General features: G+C 34.0%; 11 non-coding genes across 11 annotated transcripts; all 11 read right to left on the reverse strand.

Annotated features, from left to right (window-relative positions):
* Window positions 1–911: 911 nt before the first annotated feature.
* TRNAL-AAG (transfer RNA leucine (anticodon AAG)) lies at window positions 912–993 on the reverse strand. Its single transcript has one exon. It is a non-coding gene; the product is annotated as a tRNA-Leu (tRNA).
* Window positions 994–2,247: 1,254 nt separating this feature from the next.
* TRNAL-AAG (transfer RNA leucine (anticodon AAG)) lies at window positions 2,248–2,329 on the reverse strand. The gene has a single exon. It is a non-coding gene; the product is annotated as a tRNA-Leu (tRNA).
* Window positions 2,330–4,934: 2,605 nt separating this feature from the next.
* Window positions 4,935–5,016, reverse strand: TRNAL-AAG (transfer RNA leucine (anticodon AAG)). The gene has a single exon. It is a non-coding gene; the product is annotated as a tRNA-Leu (tRNA).
* A 2,605-nt stretch (window positions 5,017–7,621) lies between these two features.
* TRNAL-AAG (transfer RNA leucine (anticodon AAG)) lies at window positions 7,622–7,703 on the reverse strand. Its single transcript has one exon. It is a non-coding gene; the product is annotated as a tRNA-Leu (tRNA).
* Window positions 7,704–10,308: 2,605 nt separating this feature from the next.
* TRNAL-AAG (transfer RNA leucine (anticodon AAG)) lies at window positions 10,309–10,390 on the reverse strand. Its single transcript has one exon. It is a non-coding gene; the product is annotated as a tRNA-Leu (tRNA).
* Window positions 10,391–12,995: 2,605 nt separating this feature from the next.
* Window positions 12,996–13,077, reverse strand: TRNAL-AAG (transfer RNA leucine (anticodon AAG)). The gene has a single exon. It is a non-coding gene; the product is annotated as a tRNA-Leu (tRNA).
* Window positions 13,078–17,036: 3,959 nt separating this feature from the next.
* On the reverse strand, window positions 17,037–17,118 carry TRNAL-AAG (transfer RNA leucine (anticodon AAG)). Its single transcript has one exon. It is a non-coding gene; the product is annotated as a tRNA-Leu (tRNA).
* A 231-nt stretch (window positions 17,119–17,349) lies between these two features.
* TRNAL-UAG (transfer RNA leucine (anticodon UAG)) lies at window positions 17,350–17,431 on the reverse strand. Its single transcript has one exon. It is a non-coding gene; the product is annotated as a tRNA-Leu (tRNA).
* A 2,295-nt stretch (window positions 17,432–19,726) lies between these two features.
* On the reverse strand, window positions 19,727–19,808 carry TRNAL-AAG (transfer RNA leucine (anticodon AAG)). The gene has a single exon. It is a non-coding gene; the product is annotated as a tRNA-Leu (tRNA).
* Window positions 19,809–20,039: 231 nt separating this feature from the next.
* On the reverse strand, window positions 20,040–20,121 carry TRNAL-UAG (transfer RNA leucine (anticodon UAG)). Its single transcript has one exon. It is a non-coding gene; the product is annotated as a tRNA-Leu (tRNA).
* Window positions 20,122–22,726: 2,605 nt separating this feature from the next.
* On the reverse strand, window positions 22,727–22,808 carry TRNAL-UAG (transfer RNA leucine (anticodon UAG)). Its single transcript has one exon. It is a non-coding gene; the product is annotated as a tRNA-Leu (tRNA).
* Window positions 22,809–23,856: the final 1,048 nt, after the last annotated feature.

Consider the following 23,856-nt stretch of genomic DNA (forward strand, 5'->3'; position numbering starts at 1 on the left):
GAGAAAGTGAAGTACATTTGACAACATTTAAAATTAGTACATTTTGGAAAATGGGCATGTCTCTAAACATTAGGCAAAAACAAAGATTCTATCAACGGTCTTTATCTTAACTGAAAACTGCTAAATCATACAAATACAAAAGAAGATTATATCACATGCTAATTTGCATGCTAGCAAAATCATAAGAATAAGTACAAAAACATTTCAAGATCTCATAATACTGGCAGCAGTGAGATTAAAGCATATGCTAATTTTGCATGTTAGCATAATTATAAGAATGAGATAAAAAGGTTTAAAAGAACTCATACTAGTGGCAGCAGTGGGATTTGAACTCACAAGTCTGTTGGAATATGGGTAAGTCTCTTAACAATAGGAAAAATCAAAGATTCTTTCACCTGTCTCTTCCTAAACAGAAATTAACACACTCATGAAAATACAAAATCATAAGAATTAGATCAAAGGGTTCTCAAAACCTCATAATAATGGCAGCAGTGGGATTTGAATGGGCATGTCTCTAAACATTAGAAAAAAGCAAGGATTCTTTCAACAGTCTTTATCTGAACTGAAAACTGGAAAATCATGCAAATACAAAAGAAGATTAAATCACATGCTAATTTGCATGTTAGCAAAATCATAAGAATAAGTACAAAAACATTTCAAGATCTCATAATACTGGCAGCAGTGGGTTTAAAGCATATGCTAATTTTGCATGTTAGCATAATTATAAGAATAAGATAAAAAGGTTTAAAAGAACTCATACTAGTGGCATTTGAACCCACAAGTCTGTTAAAATTTAGGTAAGTCTCTAAACTAAAGTCTAAAACTGTCTTTTCCAAAACAGAAATGCACACACTCATGGAAATACAAAATCCTCAGAATTAGATCAAAGGGTTCTCAAAACCTCATAATACTGGCAGCAGTGGGATTTGAACCCACGCCTCCAAAGAGACTGGAGCCTTAATCCAGCGCCTTAGACCGCTCGGCCATGCTACCTAATGCATCATTAAAAGAGCTTCCTGAGAGTAAGTTTAGTGTATCTGACTACATTTTAAACTTGTGAATTGTGGAAAATGGATAGGTCTCTAAACAAAAAGGAAAAAGCAATGATTCTATCTTTTGTCTTTTCCAAAAAAGCAAAGCACGCACTCATACAAAAATATGCTAATTTTTCTATTAGCAAAATCATAAATATAAGCTGAAAAGGTTTTCAAAACCTCAATATGTTAGCAGCAGTGAGATTTGAACCCACGCCTCCAAAGAGACTGGAGCCTAAATCCAGCGCCTTAGACCACTCGGCCATGCTACCTTAAACAGCATGGTTAATTAAGCTTCCTTAGAGAAAGTGAAGTACATTTGACAACATTTAAAATTAGTACATTTTGGAAAATGGGCATGTCTCTAAACATTAGGCAAAAACAAAGATTCTATCAACGGTCTTTATCTTAACTGAAAACTGCTAAATCATACAAATACAAAAGAAGATTATATCACATGCTAATTTGCATGCTAGCAAAATCATAAGAATAAGTACAAAAACATTTCAAGATCTCATAATACTGGCAGCAGTGAGATTAAAGCATATGCTAATTTTGCATGTTAGCATAATTATAAGAATGAGATAAAAAGGTTTAAAAGAACTCATACTAGTGGCAGCAGTGGGATTTGAACTCACAAGTCTGTTGGAATATGGGTAAGTCTCTTAACAATAGGAAAAATCAAAGATTCTTTCACCTGTCTCTTCCTAAACAGAAATTAACACACTCATGAAAATACAAAATCATAAGAATTAGATCAAAGGGTTCTCAAAACCTCATAATAATGGCAGCAGTGGGATTTGAATGGGCATGTCTCTAAACATTAGAAAAAAGCAAGGATTCTTTCAACAGTCTTTATCTGAACTGAAAACTGGAAAATCATGCAAATACAAAAGAAGATTAAATCACATGCTAATTTGCATGTTAGCAAAATCATAAGAATAAGTACAAAAACATTTCAAGATCTCATAATACTGGCAGCAGTGGGTTTAAAGCATATGCTAATTTTGCATGTTAGCATAATTATAAGAATAAGATAAACAGGTTTAAAAGAACTCATACTAGTGGCATTTGAACCCACAAGTCTGTTAAAATTTAGGTAAGTCTCTAAACTAAAGTCTAAAACTGTCTTTTCCAAAACAGAAATGCACACACTCATGGAAATACAAAATCCTCAGAATTAGATCAAAGGGTTCTCAAAACCTCATAATACTGGCAGCAGTGGGATTTGAACCCACGCCTCCAAAGAGACTGGAGCCTTAATCCAGCGCCTTAGACCGCTCGGCCATGCTACCTAATGCATTATTAAAAGAGCTTCCTGAGAGTAAGTTTAGTGTATCTGACTACATTTTAAACTTGTGAATTGTGGAAAATGGATAGGTCTCTAAACAAAAAGGAAAAAGCAATGATTCTATCTTTTGTCTTTTCCAAAAAAGCAAAGCACGCACTCATACAAAAATATGCTAATTTTTCTATTAGCAAAATCATAAATATAAGCTGAAAAGGTTTTCAAAACCTCAATATGTTAGCAGCAGTGGGATTTGAACCCACGCCTCCAAAGAGACTGGAGCCTAAATCCAGCGCCTTAGACCACTCGGCTATGCTACCTTAAACAGCATGGTAAATTAAGCTTCCTTAGAGAAAGTGAAGTACATTTGACAACATTTAAAATTAGTACATTTTGGAAAATGGGCATGTCTCTAAACATTAGGCAAAAACAAAGATTCTATCAACGGTCTTTATCTTAACTGAAAACTGCTAAATCATACAAATACAAAAGAAGATTATATCACATGCTAATTTGCATGCTAGCAAAATCATAAGAATAAGTACAAAAACATTTCAAGATCTCATAATACTGGCAGCAGTGAGATTAAAGCATATGCTAATTTTGCATGTTAGCATAATTATAAGAATGAGATAAAAAGGTTTAAAAGAACTCATACTAGTGGCAGCAGTGGGATTTGAACTCACAAGTCTGTTGGAATATGGGTAAGTCTCTTAACAATAGGAAAAATCAATGATTCTTTCAACTGTCATTTCCTAAACAGAAATTAACACTCTCATGAAAATACAAAATCATAAGAATTAGATCAAAGGGTTCTCAAAACCTCATAATAATGGCAGCAGTGGGATTTGAATGGGCATGTCTCTAAACATTAGAAAAAAGCAAGGATTCTTTCAACAGTCTTTATCTGAACTGAAAACTGGAAAATCATGCAAATACAAAAGAAGATTAAATCACATGCTAATTTGCATGTTAGCAAAATCATAAGAATAAGTACAAAAACATTTCAAGATCTCATAATACTGGCAGCAGTGGGTTTAAAGCATATGCTAATTTTGCATGTTAGCATAATTATAAGAATAAGATAAAAAGGTTTAAAAGAACTCATACTAGTGGCATTTGAACCCACAAGTCTGTTAAAATTTAGGTAAGTCTCTAAACAATAGGAACAATCAATGATTCTTTCAACTGTCTTTTCCAAAACAGAAATGCACACACTCATGGAAATACAAAATACTCAGAATTAGATCAAAGGGTTCTCAAAACCTCATAATACTAGCAGCAGCGGGATTTGAACCCACGCCTCCAAAGAGACTGGAGCCTTAATCCAGCGCCTTAGACCGCTCGGCCATGCTACCTAATGCATCATTAAAAGAGCTTCCTTAGAGTAAGTTTAGTGTATCTGACTACATTTTAAACTTGTGCATTGTGGAAAATGGATAGGTCTCTAAACAAAAAGGAAAAAGCAATGATTCTATCTTTTGTCTTTTCCAAAAAAGCAAAGCACGCACTCATACAAAAATATGCTAATTTTTCTATTAGCAAAATCATAAATATAAGCTGAAAAAGTTTTCAAAACCTCAATATGTTGGCAGCAGTGGGATTTGAACCCACGCCTCCAAAGAGACTGAAGCCTAAATCCAGCGCCTTAGACCACTCGGCCATGCTACCTTAAACAGCATGGTTAATTAAGCTTCCTTAGAGAAAGTGAAGTACATTTGACAACATTTAAAATTAGTACATTTTGGAAAATGGGCATGTCTCTAAACATTAGGCAAAAACAAAGATTCTATCAACGGTCTTTATCTTAACTGAAAACTGCTAAATCATACAAATACAAAAGAAGATTATATCACATGCTAATTTGCATGCTAGCAAAATCATAAGAATAAGTACAAAAACATTTCAAGATCTCATTATACTGGCAGCAGTGAGATTAAAGCATATGCTAATTTTGCATGTTAGCATAATTATAAGAATGAGATAAAAAGGTTTAAAAGAACTCATACTAGTGGCAGCAGTGGGATTTGAACTCACAAGTCTGTTGGAATATGGGTAAGTCTCTTAACAATAGGAAAAATCAAAGATTCTTTCACCTGTCTCTTCCTAAACAGAAATTAACACACTCATGAAAATACAAAATCATAAGAATTAGATCAAAGGGTTCTCAAAACCTCATAATAATGGCAGCAGTGGGATTTGAATGGGCATGTCTCTAAACATTAGAAAAAAGCAAGGATTCTTTCAACAGTCTTTATCTGAACTGAAAACTGGAAAATCATGCAAATACAAAAGAAGATTAAATCACATGCTAATTTGCATGTTAGCAAAATCATAAGAATAAGTACAAAAACATTTCAAGATCTCATAATACTGGCAGCAGTGGGTTTAAAGCATATGCTAATTTTGCATGTTAGCATAATTATAAGAATAAGATAAAAAGGTTTAAAAGAACTCATACTAGTGGCATTTGAACCCACAAGTCTGTTAAAATTTAGGTAAGTCTCTAAACTAAAGTCTAAAACTGTCTTTTCCAAAACAGAAATGCACACACTCATGGAAATACAAAATCCTCAGAATTAGATCAAAGGGTTCTCAAAACCTCATAATACTGGCAGCAGTGGGATTTGAACCCACGCCTCCAAAGAGACTGGAGCCTTAATCCAGCGCCTTAGACCGCTCGGCCATGCTACCTAATGCATCATTAAAAGAGCTTCCTGAGAGTAAGTTTAGTGTATCTGACTACATTTTAAACTTGTGCATTGTGGAAAATGGATAGGTCTCTAAACAAAAAGGAAAAAGCAATGATTCTATCTTTTGTCTTTTCCAAAAAAGCAAAGCACGCACTCATACAAAAATATGCTAATTTTTCTATTAGCAAAATCATAAATATAAGCTGAAAAGGTTTTCAAAACCTCAATATGTTAGCAGCAGTGGGATTTGAACCCACGCCTCCAAAGAGACTGGAGCCTAAATCCAGCGCCTTAGACCACTCGGCCATGCTACCTTAAACAGCATGGTTAATTAAGCTTCCTTAGAGAAAGTGAAGTACATTTGACAACATTTAAAATTAGTACATTTTGGAAAATGGGCATGTCTCTAAACATTAGGCAAAAACAAAGATTCTATCAACGGTCTTTATCTTAACTGAAAACTGCTAAATCATACAAATACAAAAGAAGATTATATCACATGCTAATTTGCATGCTAGCAAAATCATAAGAATAAGTACAAAAACATTTCAAGATCTCATAATACTGGCAGCAGTGAGATTAAAGCATATGCTAATTTTGCATGTTAGCATAATTATAAGAATGAGATAAAAAGGTTTAAAAGAACTCATACTAGTGGCAGCAGTGGGATTTGAACTCACAAGTCTGTTGGAATATGGGTAAGTCTCTTAACAATAGGAAAAATCAATGATTCTTTCAACTGTCTTTTCCTAAACAGAAATTAACACACTCATGAAAATACAAAATCATAAGAATTAGATCAAAGGGTTCTCAAAACCTCATAATAATGGCAGCAGTGGGATTTGAATGGGCATGTCTCTAAACATTAGAAAAAAGCAAGGATTCTTTCAACAGTCTTTATCTGAACTGAAAACTGGAAAATCATGCAAATACAAAAGAAGATTAAATCACATGCTAATTTGCATGTTAGCAAAATCATAAGAATAAGTACAAAAACATTTCAAGATCTCATAATACTGGCAGCAGTGGGTTTAAAGCATATGCTAATTTTGCATGTTAGCATAATTATAAGAATAAGATAAAAAGGTTTAAAAGAACTCATACTAGTGGCATTTGAACCCACAAGTCTGTTAAAATTTAGGTAAGTCTCTAAACAATAGGAACAATCAATGATTCTTTCAACTGTCTTTTCCAAAACAGAAATGCACACACTCATGGAAATACAAAATACTCAGAATTAGATCAAAGGGTTCTCAAAACCTCATAATACTAGCAGCAGCGGTATTTGAACCCACGCCTCCGAAGAGACTGGAGCCTTAATCCAGCGCCTTAGACCGCTCGGCCATGCTACCTAATGCATCATTAAAAGAGCTTCCTTAGAGTAAGTTTAGTGTATCTGACTACATTTTAAACTTGTGCATTGTGGAAAATGGATAGGTCTCTAAACAAAAAGGAAAAAGCAATGATTCTATCTTTTGTCTTTTCCAAAAAAGCAAAGCACGCACTCATACAAAAATATGCTAATTTTTCTATTAGCAAAATCATAAATATAAGCTGAAAAGGTTTTCAAAACCTCAATATGTTAGCAGCAGTGGGATTTGAACCCACGCCTCCAAAGAGACTGGAGCCTAAATCCAGCGCCTTAGACCACTCGGCCATGCTACCTTAAACAGCATGATTAATTAAGCTTCCTTAGAGAAAGTGAAGTACATTTGACAACATTTAAAATTAGTACATTTTGGAAAATGGGCATGTCTCTAAACATTAGGCAAAAACAAAGATTCTATCAACGGTCTTTATCTTAACTGAAAACTGCTAAATCATACAAATACAAAAGAAGATTATATCACATGCTAATTTGCATGCTAGCAAAATCATAAGAATAAGTACAAAAACATTTCAAGATCTCATTATACTGGCAGCAGTGAGATTAAAGCATATGCTAATTTTGCATGTTAGCATAATTATAAGAATGAGATAAAAAGGTTTAAAAGAACTCATACTAGTGGCAGCAGTGGGATTTGAACTCACAAGTCTGTTGGAATATGGGTAAGTCTCTTAACAATAGGAAAAATCAAAGATTCTTTCACCTGTCTCTTCCTAAACAGAAATTAACACACTCATGAAAATACAAAATCATAAGAATTAGATCAAAGGGTTCTCAAAACCTCATAATAATGGCAGCAGTGGGATTTGAATGGGCATGTCTCTAAACATTAGAAAAAAGCAAGGATTCTTTCAACAGTCTTTATCTGAACTGAAAACTGGAAAATCATGCAAATACAAAAGAAGATTAAATCACATGCTAATTTGCATGTTAGCAAAATCATAAGAATAAGTACAAAAACATTTCAAGATCTCATAATACTGGCAGCAGTGGGTTTAAAGCATATGCTAATTTTGCATGTTAGCATAATTATAAGAATAAGATAAAAAGGTTTAAAAGAACTCATACTAGTGGCATTTGAACCCACAAGTCTGTTAAAATTTAGGTAAGTCTCTAAACTAAAGTCTAAAACTGTCTTTTCCAAAACAGAAATGCACACACTCATGGAAATACAAAATCCTCAGAATTAGATCAAAGGGTTCTCAAAACCTCATAATACTGGCAGCAGTGGGATTTGAACCCACGCCTCCAAAGAGACTGGAGCCTTAATCCAGCGCCTTAGACCGCTCGGCCATGCTACCTAATGCATCATTAAAAGAGCTTCCTGAGAGTAAGTTTAGTGTATCTGACTACATTTTAAACTTGTGCATTGTGGAAAATGGATAGGTCTCTAAACAAAAAGGAAAAAGCAATGATTCTATCTTTTGTCTTTTCCAAAAAAGCAAAGCACGCACTCATACAAAAATATGCTAATTTTTCTATTAGCAAAATCATAAATATAAGCTGAAAAGGTTTTCAAAACCTCAATATGTTAGCAGCAGTGGGATTTGAACCCACGCCTCCAAAGAGACTGGAGCCTAAATCCAGCGCCTTAGACCACTCGGCCATGCTACCTTAAACAGCATGGTTAATTAAGCTTCCTTAGAGAAAGTGAAGTACATTTGACAACATTTAAAATTAGTACATTTTGGAAAATGGGCATGTCTCTAAACATTAGGCAAAAACAAAGATTCTATCAACGGTCTTTATCTTAACTGAAAACTGCTAAATCATACAAATACAAAAGAAGATTATATCACATGCTAATTTGCATGCTAGCAAAATCATAAGAATAAGTACAAAAACATTTCAAGATCTCATAATACTGGCAGCAGTGAGATTAAAGCATATGCTAATTTTGCATGTTAGCATAATTATAAGAATGAGATAAAAAGGTTTAAAAGAACTCATACTAGTGGCAGCAGTGGGATTTGAACTCACAAGTCTGTTGGAATATGGGTAAGTCTCTTAACAATAGGAAAAATCAATGATTCTTTCAACTGTCATTTCCTAAACAGAAATTAACACTCTCATGAAAATACAAAATCATAAGAATTAGATCAAAGGGTTCTCAAAACCTCATAATAATGGCAGCAGTGGGATTTGAATGGGCATGTCTCTAAACATTAGAAAAAAGCAAGGATTCTTTCAACAGTCTTTATCTGAACTGAAAACTGGAAAATCATGCAAATACAAAAGAAGATTAAATCACATGCTAATTTGCATGTTAGCAAAATCATAAGAATAAGTACAAAAACATTTCAAGATCTCATAATACTGGCAGCAGTGGGTTTAAAGCATATGCTAATTTTGCATGTTAGCATAATTATAAGAATAAGATAAAAAGGTTTAAAAGAACTCATACTAGTGGCATTTGAACCCACAAGTCTGTTAAAATTTAGGTAAGTCTCTAAACAATAGGAACAATCAATGATTCTTTCAACTGTCTTTTCCAAAACAGAAATGCACACACTCATGGAAATACAAAATACTCAGAATTAGATCAAAGGGTTCTCAAAACCTCATAATACTAGCAGCAGCGGGATTTGAACCCACGCCTCCAAAGAGACTGGAGCCTTAATCCAGCGCCTTAGACCGCTCGGCCATGCTACCTAATGCATCATTAAAAGAGCTTCCTTAGAGTAAGTTTAGTGTATCTGACTACATTTTAAACTTGTGCATTGTGGAAAATGGATAGGTCTCTAAACAAAAAGGAAAAAGCAATGATTCTATCTTTTGTCTTTTCCAAAAAAGCAAAGCACGCACTCATACAAAAATATGCTAATTTTTCTATTAGCAAAATCATAAATATAAGCTGAAAAAGTTTTCAAAACCTCAATATGTTGGCAGCAGTGGGATTTGAACCCACGCCTCCAAAGAGACTGAAGCCTAAATCCAGCGCCTTAGACCACTCGGCCATGCTACCTTAAACAGCATGGTTAATTAAGCTTCCTTAGAGAAAGTGAAGTACATTTGACAACATTTAAAATTAGTACATTTTGGAAAATGGGCATGTCTCTAAACATTAGGCAAAAACAAAGATTCTATCAACGGTCTTTATCTTAACTGAAAACTGCTAAATCATACAAATACAAAAGAAGATTATATCACATGCTAATTTGCATGCTAGCAAAATCATAAGAATAAGTACAAAAACATTTCAAGATCTCATTATACTGGCAGCAGTGAGATTAAAGCATATGCTAATTTTGCATGTTAGCATAATTATAAGAATGAGATAAAAAGGTTTAAAAGAACTCATACTAGTGGCAGCAGTGGGATTTGAACTCACAAGTCTGTTGGAATATGGGTAAGTCTCTTAACAATAGGAAAAATCAAAGATTCTTTCACCTGTCTCTTCCTAAACAGAAATTAACACACTCATGAAAATACAAAATCATAAGAATTAGATCAAAGGGTTCTCAAAACCTCATAATAATGGCAGCAGTGGGATTTGAATGGGCATGTCTCTAAACATTAGAAAAAAGCAAGGATTCTTTCAACAGTCTTTATCTGAACTGAAAACTGGAAAATCATGCAAATACAAAAGAAGATTAAATCACATGCTAATTTGCATGTTAGCAAAATCATAAGAATAAGTACAAAAACATTTCAAGATCTCATAATACTGGCAGCAGTGGGTTTAAAGCATATGCTAATTTTGCATGTTAGCATAATTATAAGAATAAGATAAAAAGGTTTAAAAGAACTCATACTAGTGGCATTTGAACCCACAAGTCTGTTAAAATTTAGGTAAGTCTCTAAACTAAAGTCTAAAACTGTCTTTTCCAAAACAGAAATGCACACACTCATGGAAATACAAAATCCTCAGAATTAGATCAAAGGGTTCTCAAAACCTCATAATACTGGCAGCAGTGGGATTTGAACCCACGCCTCCAAAGAGACTGGAGCCTTAATCCAGCGCCTTAGACCGCTCGGCCATGCTACCTAATGCATCATTAAAAGAGCTTCCTGAGAGTAAGTTTAGTGTATCTGACTACATTTTAAACTTGTGCATTGTGGAAAATGGATAGGTCTCTAAACAAAAAGGAAAAAGCAATGATTCTATCTTTTGTCTTTTCCAAAAAAGCAAAGCACGCACTCATACAAAAATATGCTAATTTTTCTATTAGCAAAATCATAAATATAAGCTGAAAAGGTTTTCAAAACCTCAATATGTTAGCAGCAGTGGGATTTGAACCCACGCCTCCAAAGAGACTGGAGCCTAAATCCAGCGCCTTAGACCACTCGGCCATGCTACCTTAAACAGCATGGTTAATTAAGCTTCCTTAGAGAAAGTGAAGTACATTTGACAACATTTAAAATTAGTACATTTTGGAAAATGGGCATGTCTCTAAACATTAGGCAAAAACAAAGATTCTATCAACGGTCTTTATCTTAACTGAAAACTGCTAAATCATACAAATACAAAAGAAGATTATATCACATGCTAATTTGCATGCTAGCAAAATCATAAGAATAAGTACAAAAACATTTCAAGATCTCATAATACTGGCAGCAGTGAGATTAAAGCATATGCTAATTTTGCATGTTAGCATAATTATAAGAATGAGATAAAAAGGTTTAAAAGAACTCATACTAGTGGCAGCAGTGGGATTTGAACTCACAAGTCTGTTGGAATATGGGTAAGTCTCTTAACAATAGGAAAAATCAATGATTCTTTCAACTGTCTTTTCCTAAACAGAAATTAACACACTCATGAAAATACAAAATCATAAGAATTAGATCAAAGGGTTCTCAAAACCTCATAATAATGGCAGCAGTGGGATTTGAATGGGCATGTCTCTAAACATTAGAAAAAAGCAAGGATTCTTTCAACAGTCTTTATCTGAACTGAAAACTGGAAAATCATGCAAATACAAAAGAAGATTAAATCACATGCTAATTTGCATGTTAGCAAAATCATAAGAATAAGTACAAAAACATTTCAAGATCTCATAATACTGGCAGCAGTGGGTTTAAAGCATATGCTAATTTTGCATGTTAGCATAATTATAAGAATAAGATAAAAAGGTTTAAAAGAACTCATACTAGTGGCATTTGAACCCACAAGTCTGTTAAAATTTAGGTAAGTCTCTAAACAATAGGAACAATCAATGATTCTTTCAACTGTCTTTTCCAAAACAGAAATGCACACACTCATGGAAATACAAAATACTCAGAATTAGATCAAAGGGTTCTCAAAACCTCATAATACTAGCAGCAGCGGTATTTGAACCCACGCCTCCGAAGAGACTGGAGCCTTAATCCAGCGCCTTAGACCGCTCGGCCATGCTACCTAATGCATCATTAAAAGAGCTTCCTTAGAGTAAGTTTAGTGTATCTGACTACATTTTAAACTTGTGCATTGTGGAAAATGGATAGGTCTCTAAACAAAAAGGAAAAAGCAATGATTCTATCTTTTGTCTTTTCCAAAAAAGCAAAGCACGCACTCATACAAAAATATGCTAATTTTTCTATTAGCAAAATCATAAATATAAGCTGAAAAGGTTTTCAAAACCTCAATATGTTAGCAGCAGTGGGATTTGAACCCACGCCTCCAAAGAGACTGGAGCCTAAATCCAGCGCCTTAGACCACTCGGCCATGCTACCTTAAACAGCATGGTTAATTAAGCTTCCTTAGAGAAAGTGAAGTACATTTGACAACATTTAAAATTAGTACATTTTGGAAAATGGGCATGTCTCTAAACATTAGGCAAAAACAAAGATTCTATCAACGGTCTTTATCTTAACTGAAAACTGCTAAATCATACAAATACAAAAGAAGATTATATCACATGCTAATTTGCATGCTAGCAAAATCATAAGAATAAGTACAAAAACATTTCAAGATCTCATTATACTGGCAGCAGTGAGATTAAAGCATATGCTAATTTTGCATGTTAGCATAATTATAAGAATGAGATAAAAAGGTTTAAAAGAACTCATACTAGTGGCAGCAGTGGGATTTGAACTCACAAGTCTGTTGGAATATGGGTAAGTCTCTTAACAATAGGAAAAATCAAAGATTCTTTCACCTGTCTCTTCCTAAACAGAAATTAACACACTCATGAAAATACAAAATCATAAGAATTAGATCAAAGGGTTCTCAAAACCTCATAATAATGGCAGCAGTGGGATTTGAATGGGCATGTCTCTAAACATTAGAAAAAAGCAAGGATTCTTTCAACAGTCTTTATCTGAACTGAAAACTGGAAAATCATGCAAATACAAAAGAAGATTAAATCACATGCTAATTTGCATGTTAGCAAAATCATAAGAATAAGTACAAAAACATTTCAAGATCTCATAATACTGGCAGCAGTGGGTTTAAAGCATATGCTAATTTTGCATGTTAGCATAATTATAAGAATAAGATAAAAAGGTTTAAAAGAACTCATACTAGTGGCATTTGAACCCACAAGTCTGTTAAAATTTAGGTAAGTCTCTAAACTAAAGTCTAAAACTGTCTTTTCCAAAACAGAAATGCACACACTCATGGAAATACAAAATCCTCAGAATTAGATCAAAGGGTTCTCAAAACCTCATAATACTGGCAGCAGTGGGATTTGAACCCACGCCTCCAAAGAGACTGGAGCCTTAATCCAGCGCCTTAGACCGCTCGGCCATGCTACCTAATGCATCATTAAAAGAGCTTCCTGAGAGTAAGTTTAGTGTATCTGACTACATTTTAAACTTGTGCATTGTGGAAAATGGATAGGTCTCTAAACAAAAAGGAAAAAGCAATGATTCTATCTTTTGTCTTTTCCAAAAAAGCAAAGCACGCACTCATACAAAAATATGCTAATTTTTCTATTAGCAAAATCATAAATATAAGCTGAAAAGGTTTTCAAAACCTCAATATGTTAGCAGCAGTGGGATTTGAACCCACGCCTCCAAAGAGACTGGAGCCTAAATCCAGCGCCTTAGACCACTCGGCCATGCTACCTTAAACAGCATGGTTAATTAAGCTTCCTTAGAGAAAGTGAAGTACATTTGACAACATTTAAAATTAGTACATTTTGGAAAATGGGCATGTCTCTAAACATTAGGCAAAAACAAAGATTCTATCAACGGTCTTTATCTTAACTGAAAACTGCTAAATCATACAAATACAAAAGAAGATTATATCACATGCTAATTTGCATGCTAGCAAAATCATAAGAATAAGTACAAAAACATTTCAAGATCTCATAATACTGGCAGCAGTGAGATTAAAGCATATGCTAATTTTGCATGTTAGCATAATTATAAGAATGAGATAAAAAGGTTTAAAAGAACTCATACTAGTGGCAGCAGTGGGATTTGAACTCACAAGTCTGTTGGAATATGGGTAAGTCTCTTAACAATAGGAAAAATCAATGATTCTTTCAACTGTCTTTTCCTAAACAGAAATTAACACACTCATGAAAATACAAAATCATAAGAATTAGATCAAAGGGTTCTCAAAACCTCATAATAATGGCAGCAGTGGGATTTGAATGGGCATGTCTCTAAACATTAGAAAAAAGCAAGGATTCTTTCAACAGTCTTTATCTGAACTGAAAACTGGAAAATCATGCAAATACAAAAGAAGATTAAATCACATGCTAATTTGCATGTTAGCAAAATCATAAGAATAAGTACAAAAACATTTCAAGATCTCATAATACTGGCAGCAGTGGGTTTAAAGCATATGCTAATTTTGCATGTTAGCATAATTATAAGAATAAGATAAAAAGGTTTAAAAGAACTCATACTAGTGGCATTTGAACCCACAAGTCTGTTAAAATTTAGGTAAGTCTCTAAACAATAGGAACAATCAATGATTCTTTCAACTGTCTTTTCCAAAACAGAAATGCACACACTCATGGAAATACAAAATACTCAGAATTAGATCAAAGGGTTCTCAAAACCTCATAATACTAGCAGCAGCGGGATTTGAACCCACGCCTCCGAAGAGACTGGAGCCTTAATCCAGCGCCTTAGACCGCTCGGCCATGCTACCTAATGCATCATTAAAAGAGCTTCCTTAGAGTAAGTTTAGTGTATCTGACTACATTTTAAACTTGTGCATTGTGGAAAATGGATAGGTCTCTAAACAAAAAGGAAAAAGCAATGATTCTATCTTTTGTCTTTTCCAAAAAAGCAAAGCACGCACTCATACAAAAATATGCTAATTTTTCTATTAGCAAAATCATAAATATAAGCTGAAAAGGTTTTCAAAACCTCAATATGTTAGCAGCAGTGGGATTTGAACCCACGCCTCCAAAGAGACTGGAGCCTAAATCCAGCGCCTTAGACCACTCGGCCATGCTACCTTAAACAGCATGGTTAATTAAGCTTCCTTAGAGAAAGTGAAGTACATTTGACAACATTTAAAATTAGTACATTTTGGAAAATGGGCATGTCTCTAAACATTAGGCAAAAACAAAGATTCTATCAACGGTCTTTATCTTAACTGAAAACTGCTAAATCATACAAATACAAAAGAAGATTATATCACATGCTAATTTGCATGCTAGCAAAATCATAAGAATAAGTACAAAAACATTTCAAGATCTCATAATACTGGCAGCAGTGAGATTAAAGCATATGCTAATTTTGCATGTTAGCATAATTATAAGAATGAGATAAAAAGGTTTAAAAGGACTCATACTAGTGGCAGCAGTGGGATTTGAACTCACAAGTCTGTTGGAATATGGGTAAGTCTCTTAACAATAAGAAAAATCAATGATTCTTTCAACTGTCTTTTCCTAAACAGAAATTAACACACTCATGAAAATACAAAATCATAAGAATTAGATCAAAGGGTTCTCAAAACCTCATAATAATGGCAGCAGTGGGATTTGAATGGGCATGTCTCTAAACATTAGAAAAAAGCAAGGATTCTTTCAACAGTCTTTATCTGAACTGAAAACTGGAAAATCATGCAAATACAAAAGAAGATTAAATCACATGCTAATTTGCATGTTAGCAAAATCATAAGAATAAGTACAAAAACATTTCAAGATCTCATAATACTGGCAGCAGTGGGTTTAAAGCATATGCTAATTTTGCATGTTAGCATAATTATAAGAATAAGATAAAAAGGTTTAAAAGAACTCATACTAGTGGCATTTGAACCCACAAGTCTGTTAAAATTTAGGTAAGTCTCTAAACAATAGGAACAATCAATGATTCTTTCAACTGTCTTTTCCAAAACAGAAATGCACACACTCATGGAAATACAAAATACTCAGAATTAGATCAAAGGGTTCTCAAAACCTCATAATACTAGCAGCAGCGGGATTTGAACCCACGCCTCCGAAGAGACTGGAGCCTTAATCCAGCGCCTTAGACCGCTCGGCCATGCTACCTAATGCATCATTAAAAGAGCTTCCTTAGAGTAAGTTTAGTGTATCTGACTACATTTTAAACTTGTGCATTGTGGAAAATGGATAGGTCTCTAAACAAAAAGGAAAAAGCAATGATTCTATCTTTTGTCTTTTCCAAAAAAGCAAAGCACGCACTCATACAAAAATATGCTAATTTTTCTATTAGCAAAATCATAAATATAAGCTGAAAAAGTTTTCAAAACCTCAATATGTTGGCAGCAGTGGGATTTGAACCCACGCCTCCAAAGAGACTGAAGCCTAAATCCAGCGCCTTAGACCACTCGGCCATGCTACCTTAAACAGCATGGTTAATTAAGCTTCCTTAGAGAAAGTGAAGTACATTTGACAACATTTAAAATTAGTACATTTTGGAAAATGGGCATGTCTCTAAACATTAGGCAAAAACAAAGATTCTATCAACGGTCTTTATCTTAACTGAAAACTGCTAAATCATACAAATACAAAAGAAGATTATATCACATGCTAATTTGCATGCTAGCAAAATCATAAGAATAAGTACAAAAACATTTCAAGATCTCATTATACTGGCAGCAGTGAGATTAAAGCATATGCTAATTTTGCATGTTAGCATAATTATAAGAATGAGATAAAAAGGTTTAAAAGAACTCATACTAGTGGCAGCAGTGGGATTTGAACTCACAAGTCTGTTGGAATATGGGTAAGTCTCTTAACAATAGGAAAAATCAAAGATTCTTTCACCTGTCTCTTCCTAAACAGAAATTAACACACTCATGAAAATACAAAATCATAAGAATTAGATCAAAGGGTTCTCAAAACCTCATAATAATGGCAGCAGTGGGATTTGAATGGGCATGTCTCTAAACATTAGAAAAAAGCAAGGATTCTTTCAACAGTCTTTATCTGAACTGAAAACTGGAAAATCATGCAAATACAAAAGAAGATTAAATCACATGCTAATTTGCATGTTAGCAAAATCATAAGAATAAGTACAAAAACATTTCAAGATCTCATAATACTGGCAGCAGCAGTGGGTTTAAAGCATATGCTAATTTTGCATGTTAGCATAATTATAAGAATAAGATAAAAAGGTTTAAAAGAACTCATACTAGTGGCATTTGAACCCACAAGTCTGTTAAAATTTAGGTAAGTCTCTAAACTAAAGTCTAAAACTGTCTTTTCCAAAACAGAAATGCACACACTCATGGAAATACAAAATCCTCAGAATTAGATCAAAGGGTTCTCAAAACCTCATAATACTGGCAGCAGTGGGATTTGAACCCACGCCTCCAAAGAGACTGGAGCCTTAATCCAGCGCCTTAGACCGCTCGGCCATGCTACCTAATGCATCATTAAAAGAGCTTCCTGAGAGTAAGTTTAGTGTATCTGACTACATTTTAAACTTGTGCATTGTGGAAAATGGATAGGTCTCTAAACAAAAAGGAAAAAGCAATGATTCTATCTTTTGTCTTTTCCAAAAAAGCAAAGCACGCACTCATACAAAAATATGCTAATTTCTCTATTAGCAAAATCATAAATATAAGCTGAAAAGGTTTTCAAAACCTCAATATGTTGGCAGCAGTGGGATTTGAACCCACGCCTCCAAAGAGACTGGAGCCTAAATCCAGCGCCTTAGACCACTCGGCCATGCTACCTTAAACAGCATGGTTAATTAAGCTGCCTTAGAGAAAGTGAAGTACATTTGACAACATTTAAAATTAGTACATTTTGGAAAATGGGCATGTCTCTAAACATTAGGCAAAAACAAAGATTCTATCAACGGTCTTTATCTTAACTGAAAACTGCTAAATCATACAAATACAAAAGAAGATTATATCACATGCTAATTTGCATGCTAGCAAAATCATAAGAATAAGTACAAAAACATTTCAAGATCTCATTATACTGGCAGCAGTGAGATTAAAGCATATGCTAATTTTGCATGTTAGCATAATTATAAGAATGAGATAAAAAGGTTTAAAAGAACTCATACTAGTGGCAGCAGTGGGATTTGAACTCACAAGTCTGTTGGAATATGGGTAAGTCTCTTAACAATAGGAAAAATCAATGATTCTTTCAACTGTCTTTTCCTAAACAGAAATTAACACACTCATGAAAATACAAAATCATAAGAATTAGATCAAAGGGTTCTCAAAACCTCATAATAATGGCAGCAGTGGGATTTGAATGGGCATGTCTCTAAACATTAGAAAAAAGCAAGGATTCTTTCAACAGTCTTTATCTGAACTGAAAACTGGAAAATCATGCAAATACAAAAGAAGATTAAATCACATGCTAATTTGCATGTTAGCAAAATCATAAGAATAAGTACAAAAACATTTCAAGATCTCATAATACTGGCAGCAGTGGGTTTAAAGCATATGCTAATTTTGCATGTTAGCATAATTATAAGAATAAGATAAAAAGGTTTAAAAGAACTCATACTAGTGGCATTTGAACCCACAAGTCTGTTAAAATTTAGGTAAGTCTCTAAACAATAGGAACAATCAATGATTCTTTCAACTGTCTTTTCCAAAACAGAAATGCACACACTCATGGAAATACAAAATACTCAGAATTAGATCAAAGGGTTCTCAAAACCTCATAATACTAGCAGCAGCGGGATTTGAACCCACGCCTCCGAAGAGACTGGAGCCTTAATCCAGCGCCTTAGACCGCTCGGCCATGCTACCTAATGCATCATTAAAAGAGCTTCCTTAGAGTAAGTTTAGTGTATCTGACTACATTTTAAACTTGTGCATTGTGGAAAATGGATAGGTCTCTAAACAAAAAGGAAAAAGCAATGATTCTATCTTTTGTCTTTTCCAAAAAAGCAAAGCACGCACTCATACAAAAATATGCTAATTTTTCTATTAGCAAAATCATAAATATAAGCTGAAAAGGTTTTCAAAACCTCAATATGTTGGCAGCAGTGGGATTTGAACCCACGCCTCCAAAGAGACTGAAGCCTAAATCCAGCGCCTTAGACCACTCGGCCATGCTACCTTAAACAGCATGGTTAATTAAGCTTCCTTAGAGAAAGTGAAGTACATTTGACAACATTTAAAATTAGTACATTTTGGAAAATGGGCATGTCTCTAAACATTAGGCAAAAACAAAGATTCTATCAACGGTCTTTATCTTAACTGAAAACTGCTAAATCATACAAATACAAAAGAAGATTATATCACATGCTAATTTGCATGCTAGCAAAATCATAAGAATAAGTACAAAAACATTTCAAGATCTCATTATACTGGCAGCAGTGAGATTAAAGCATATGCTAATTTTGCATGTTAGCATAATTATAAGAATGAGATAAAAAGGTTTAAAAGAACTCATACTAGTGGCAGCAGTGGGATTTGAACTCACAAGTCTGTTGGAATATGGGTAAGTCTCTTAACAATAGGAAAAATCAAAGATTCTTTCACCTGTCTCTTCCTAAACAGAAATTAACACACTCATGAAAATACAAAATCATAAGAATTAGATCAAAGGGTTCTCAAAACCTCATAATAATGGCAGCAGTGGGATTTGAATGGGCATGTCTCTAAACATTAGAAAAAAGCAAGGATTCTTTCAACAGTCTTTATCTGAACTGAAAACTGGAAAATCATGCAAATACAAAAGAAGATTAAATCACATGCTAATTTGCATGTTAGCAAAATCATAAGAATAAGTACAAAAACATTTCAAGATCTCATAATACTGGCAGCAGCAGTGGGTTTAAAGCATATGCTAATTTTGCATGTTAGCATAATTATAAGAATAAGATAAAAAGGTTTAAAAGAACTCATACTAGTGGCATTTGAACCCACAAGTCTGTTAAAATTTAGGTAAGTCTCTAAACTAAAGTCTAAAACTGTCTTTTCCAAAACAGAAATGCACACACTCATGGAAATACAAAATCCTCAGAATTAGATCAAAGGGTTCTCAAAACCTCATAATACTGGCAGCAGTGGGATTTGAACCCACGCCTCCAAAGAGACTGGAGCCTTAATCCAGCGCCTTAGACCGCTCGGCCATGCTACCTAATGCATCATTAAAAGAGCTTCCTGAGAGTAAGTTTAGTGTATCTGACTACATTTTAAACTTGTGCATTGTGGAAAATGGATAGGTCTCTAAACAAAAAGGAAAAAGCAATGATTCTATCTTTTGTCTTTTCCAAAAAAGCAAAGCACGCACTCATACAAAAATATGCTAATTTCTCTATTAGCAAAATTATAAATATAAGCTGAAAAGGTTTTCAAAACCTCAATATGTTGGCAGCAGTGGGATTTGAACCCACGCCTCCAAAGAGACTGGAGCCTAAATCCAGCGCCTTAGACCACTCGGCCATGCTACCTTAAACAGCATGGTTAATTAAGCTGCCTTAGAGAAAGTGAAGTACATTTGACAACATTTAAAATTAGTACATTTTGGAAAATGGGCATGTCTCTAAACATTAGGCAAAAACAAAGATTCTATCAACGGTCTTTATCTTAACTGAAAACTGCTAAATCATACAAATACAAAAGAAGATTATATCACATGCTAATTTGCATGCTAGCAAAATCATAAGAATAAGTACAAAAACATTTCAAGATCTCATAATACTGGCAGCAGTGAGATTAAAGCATATGCTAATTTTGCATGTTAGCATAATTATAAGAATGAGATAAAAAGGTTTAAAAGAACTCATACTAGTGGCAGCAGTGGGATTTGAACTCACAAGTCTGTTGGAATATGGGTAAGTCTCTTAACAATAGGAAAAATCAATGATTCTTTCAACTGTCTTTTCCTAAACAGAAATTAACACACTCATGAAAATACAAAATCATAAGAATTAGATCAAAGGGTTCTCAAAACCTCATAATAATGGCAGCAGTGGGATTTGAATGGGCATGTCTCTAAACATTAGAAAAAAGCAAGGCTTCTTTCAACAGTCTTTATCTGAACTGAAAACTGGAAAATCATGCAAATACAAAAGAAGATTAAATCACATGCTAATTTGCATGTTAGCAAAATCATAAGAATAAGTACAAAAACATTTCAAGATCTCATAATACTGGCAGCAGTGGGTTTAAAGCATATGCTAATTTTGCATGTTAGCATAATTATAAGAATAAGATAAAAAGGTTTAAAAGAACTCATACTAGTGGCATTTGAACCCACAAGTCTGTTAAAATTTAGGTAAGTCTCTAAACAATAGGAACAATCAATGATTCTTTCAACTGTCTTTTCCAAAACAGAAATGCACACACTCATGGAAATACAAAATACTCAGAATTAGATCAAAGGGTTCTCAAAACCTCATAATACTAGCAGCAGCGGGATTTGAACCCACGCCTCCGAAGAGACTGGAGCCTTAATCCAGCGCCTTAGACCGCTCGGCCATGCTACCTAATGCATCATTAAAAGAGCTTCCTTAGAGTAAGTTTAGTGTATCTGACTACATTTTAAACTTGTGCATTGTGGAAAATGGATAGGTCTCTAAACAAAAAGGAAAAAGCAATGATTCTATCTTTTGTCTTTTCCAAAAAAGCAAAGCACGCACTCATACAAAAATATGCTAATTTTTCTATTAGCAAAATCATAAATATAAGCTGAAAAAGTTTTCAAAACCTCAATATGTTGGCAGCAGTGGGATTTGAACCCACGCCTCCAAAGAGACTGAAGCCTAAATCCAGCACCTTAGACCACTCGGCCATGCTACCTTAAACAGCATGGTTAATTAAGCTTCCTTAGAGAAAGTGAAGTACATTTGACAACATTTAAAATTAGTACATTTTGGAAAATGGGCATGTCTCTAAACATTAGGCAAAAACAAAGATTCTATCAACGGTCTTTATCTTAACTGAAAACTGCTAAATCATACAAATACAAAAGAAGATTATATCACATGCTAATTTGCATGCTAGCAAAATCATAAGAATAAGTACAAAAACATTTCAAGATCTCATTATACTGGCAGCAGTGAGATTAAAGCATATGCTAATTTTGCATGTTAGCATAATTATAAGAATGAGATAAAAAGGTTTAAAAGAACTCATACTAGTGGCAGCAGTGGGATTTGAACTCACAAGTCTGTTGGAATATGGGTAAGTCTCTTAACAATAGGAAAAATCAAAGATTCTTTCACCTGTCTCTTCCTAAACAGAAATTAACACACTCATGAAAATACAAAATCATAAGAATTAGATCAAAGGGTTCTCAAAACCTCATAATAATGGCAGCAGTGGGATTTGAATGGGCATGTCTCTAAACATTAGAAAAAAGCAAGGATTCTTTCAACAGTCTTTATCTGAACTGAAAACTGGAAAATCATGCAAATACAAAAGAAGATTAAATCACATGCTAATTTGCATGTTAGCAAAATCATAAGAATAAGTACAAAAACATTTCAAGATCTCATAATACTGGCAGCAGTGGGTTTAAAGCATATGCTAATTTTGCATGTTAGCATAATTATAAGAATAAGATAAAAAGGTTTAAAAGAACTCATACTAGTGGCATTTGAACCCACAAGTCTGTTAAAATTTAGGTAAGTCTCTAAACTAAAGTCTAAAACTGTCTTTTCCAAAACAGAAATGCACACACTCATGGAAATACAAAATCCTCAGAATTAGATCAAAGGGTTCTCAAAACCTCATAATACTGTCAGCAGTGGGATTTGAACCCACGCCTCCAAAGAGACTGGAGCCTTAATCCAGCGCCTTAGACCGCTCGGCCATGCTACCTAATGCATCATTAAAAGAGCTTCCTGAGAGTAAGTTTAGTGTATCTGACTACATTTTAAACTTGTGCATTGTGGAAAATGGATAGGTCTCTAAACAAAAAGGAAAAAGCAATGATTCTATCTTTTGTCTTTTCCAAAAAAGCAAAGCACGCACTCATACAAAAATATGCTAATTTTTCTATTAGCAAAATCATAAATATAAGCTGAAAAGGTTTTCAAAACCTCAATATGTTGGCAGCAGTGGGATTTGAACCCACGCCTCCAAAGAGACTGGAGCCTAAATCCAGCGCCTTAGACCACTCGGCCATGCTACCTTAAACAGTATGGTTAATTAAGCTTCCTTAGAGAAAGTGAAGTACATTTGACAACATTTAAAATTAGTACATTTTGGAAAATGGGCATGTCTCTAAACATTAGGCAAAAACAAAGATTCTATCAACGGTCTTTATCTTAACTGAAAACTGCTAAATCATACAAATACAAAAGAAGATTATATCACATGCTAATTTGCATGCTAGCAAAATCATAAGAATAAGTACAAAAACATTTCAAGATCTCATAATACTGGCAGCAGTGAGATTAAAGCATATGCTAATTTTGCATGTTAGCATAATTATAAGAATGAGATAAAAAGGTTTAAAAGAACTCATACTAGTGGCAGCAGTGGGATTTGAACTCACAAGTCTGTTGGAATATGGGTAAGTCTCTTAACAATAGGAAAAATCAATGATTCTTTCAACTGTCTTTTCCTAAACAGAAATTAACACACTCATGAAAATACAAAATCATAAGAATTAGATCAAAGGGTTCTCAAAACCTCATAATAATGGCAGCAGTGGGATTTGAATGGGCATGTCTCTAAACATTAGAAAAAAGCAAGGATTCTTTCAACAGTCTTTATCTGAACTGAAAACTGGAAAATCATGCAAATACAAAAGAAGATTAAATCACATGCTAATTTGCATGTTAGCAAAATCATAAGAATAAGTACAAAAACATTTCAAGATCTCATAATACTGGCAGCAGTGGGTTTAAAGCATATGCTAATTTTGCATGTTAGCATAATTATAAGAATAAGATAAAAAGGTTTAAAAGAACTCATACTAGTGGCATTTGAACCCACAAGTCTGTTAAAATTTAGGTAAGTCTCTAAACAATAGGAACAATCAATGATTCTTTCAACTGTCTTTTCCAAAACAGAAATGCACACACTCATGGAAATACAAAATACTCAGAATTAGATCAAAGGGTTCTCAAAACCTCATAATACTAGCAGCAGCGGGATTTGAACCCACGCCTCCGAAGAGACTGGAGCCTTAATCCAGCGCCTTAGACCGCTCGGCCATGCTACCTAATGCATCA

The sequence above is a fragment of the Ranitomeya variabilis genome, chromosome 5, assembly GCF_051348905.1.
Source record: "Ranitomeya variabilis isolate aRanVar5 chromosome 5, aRanVar5.hap1, whole genome shotgun sequence".
Classification (NCBI taxonomy): Eukaryota; Metazoa; Chordata; class Amphibia; order Anura; family Dendrobatidae; genus Ranitomeya; species Ranitomeya variabilis.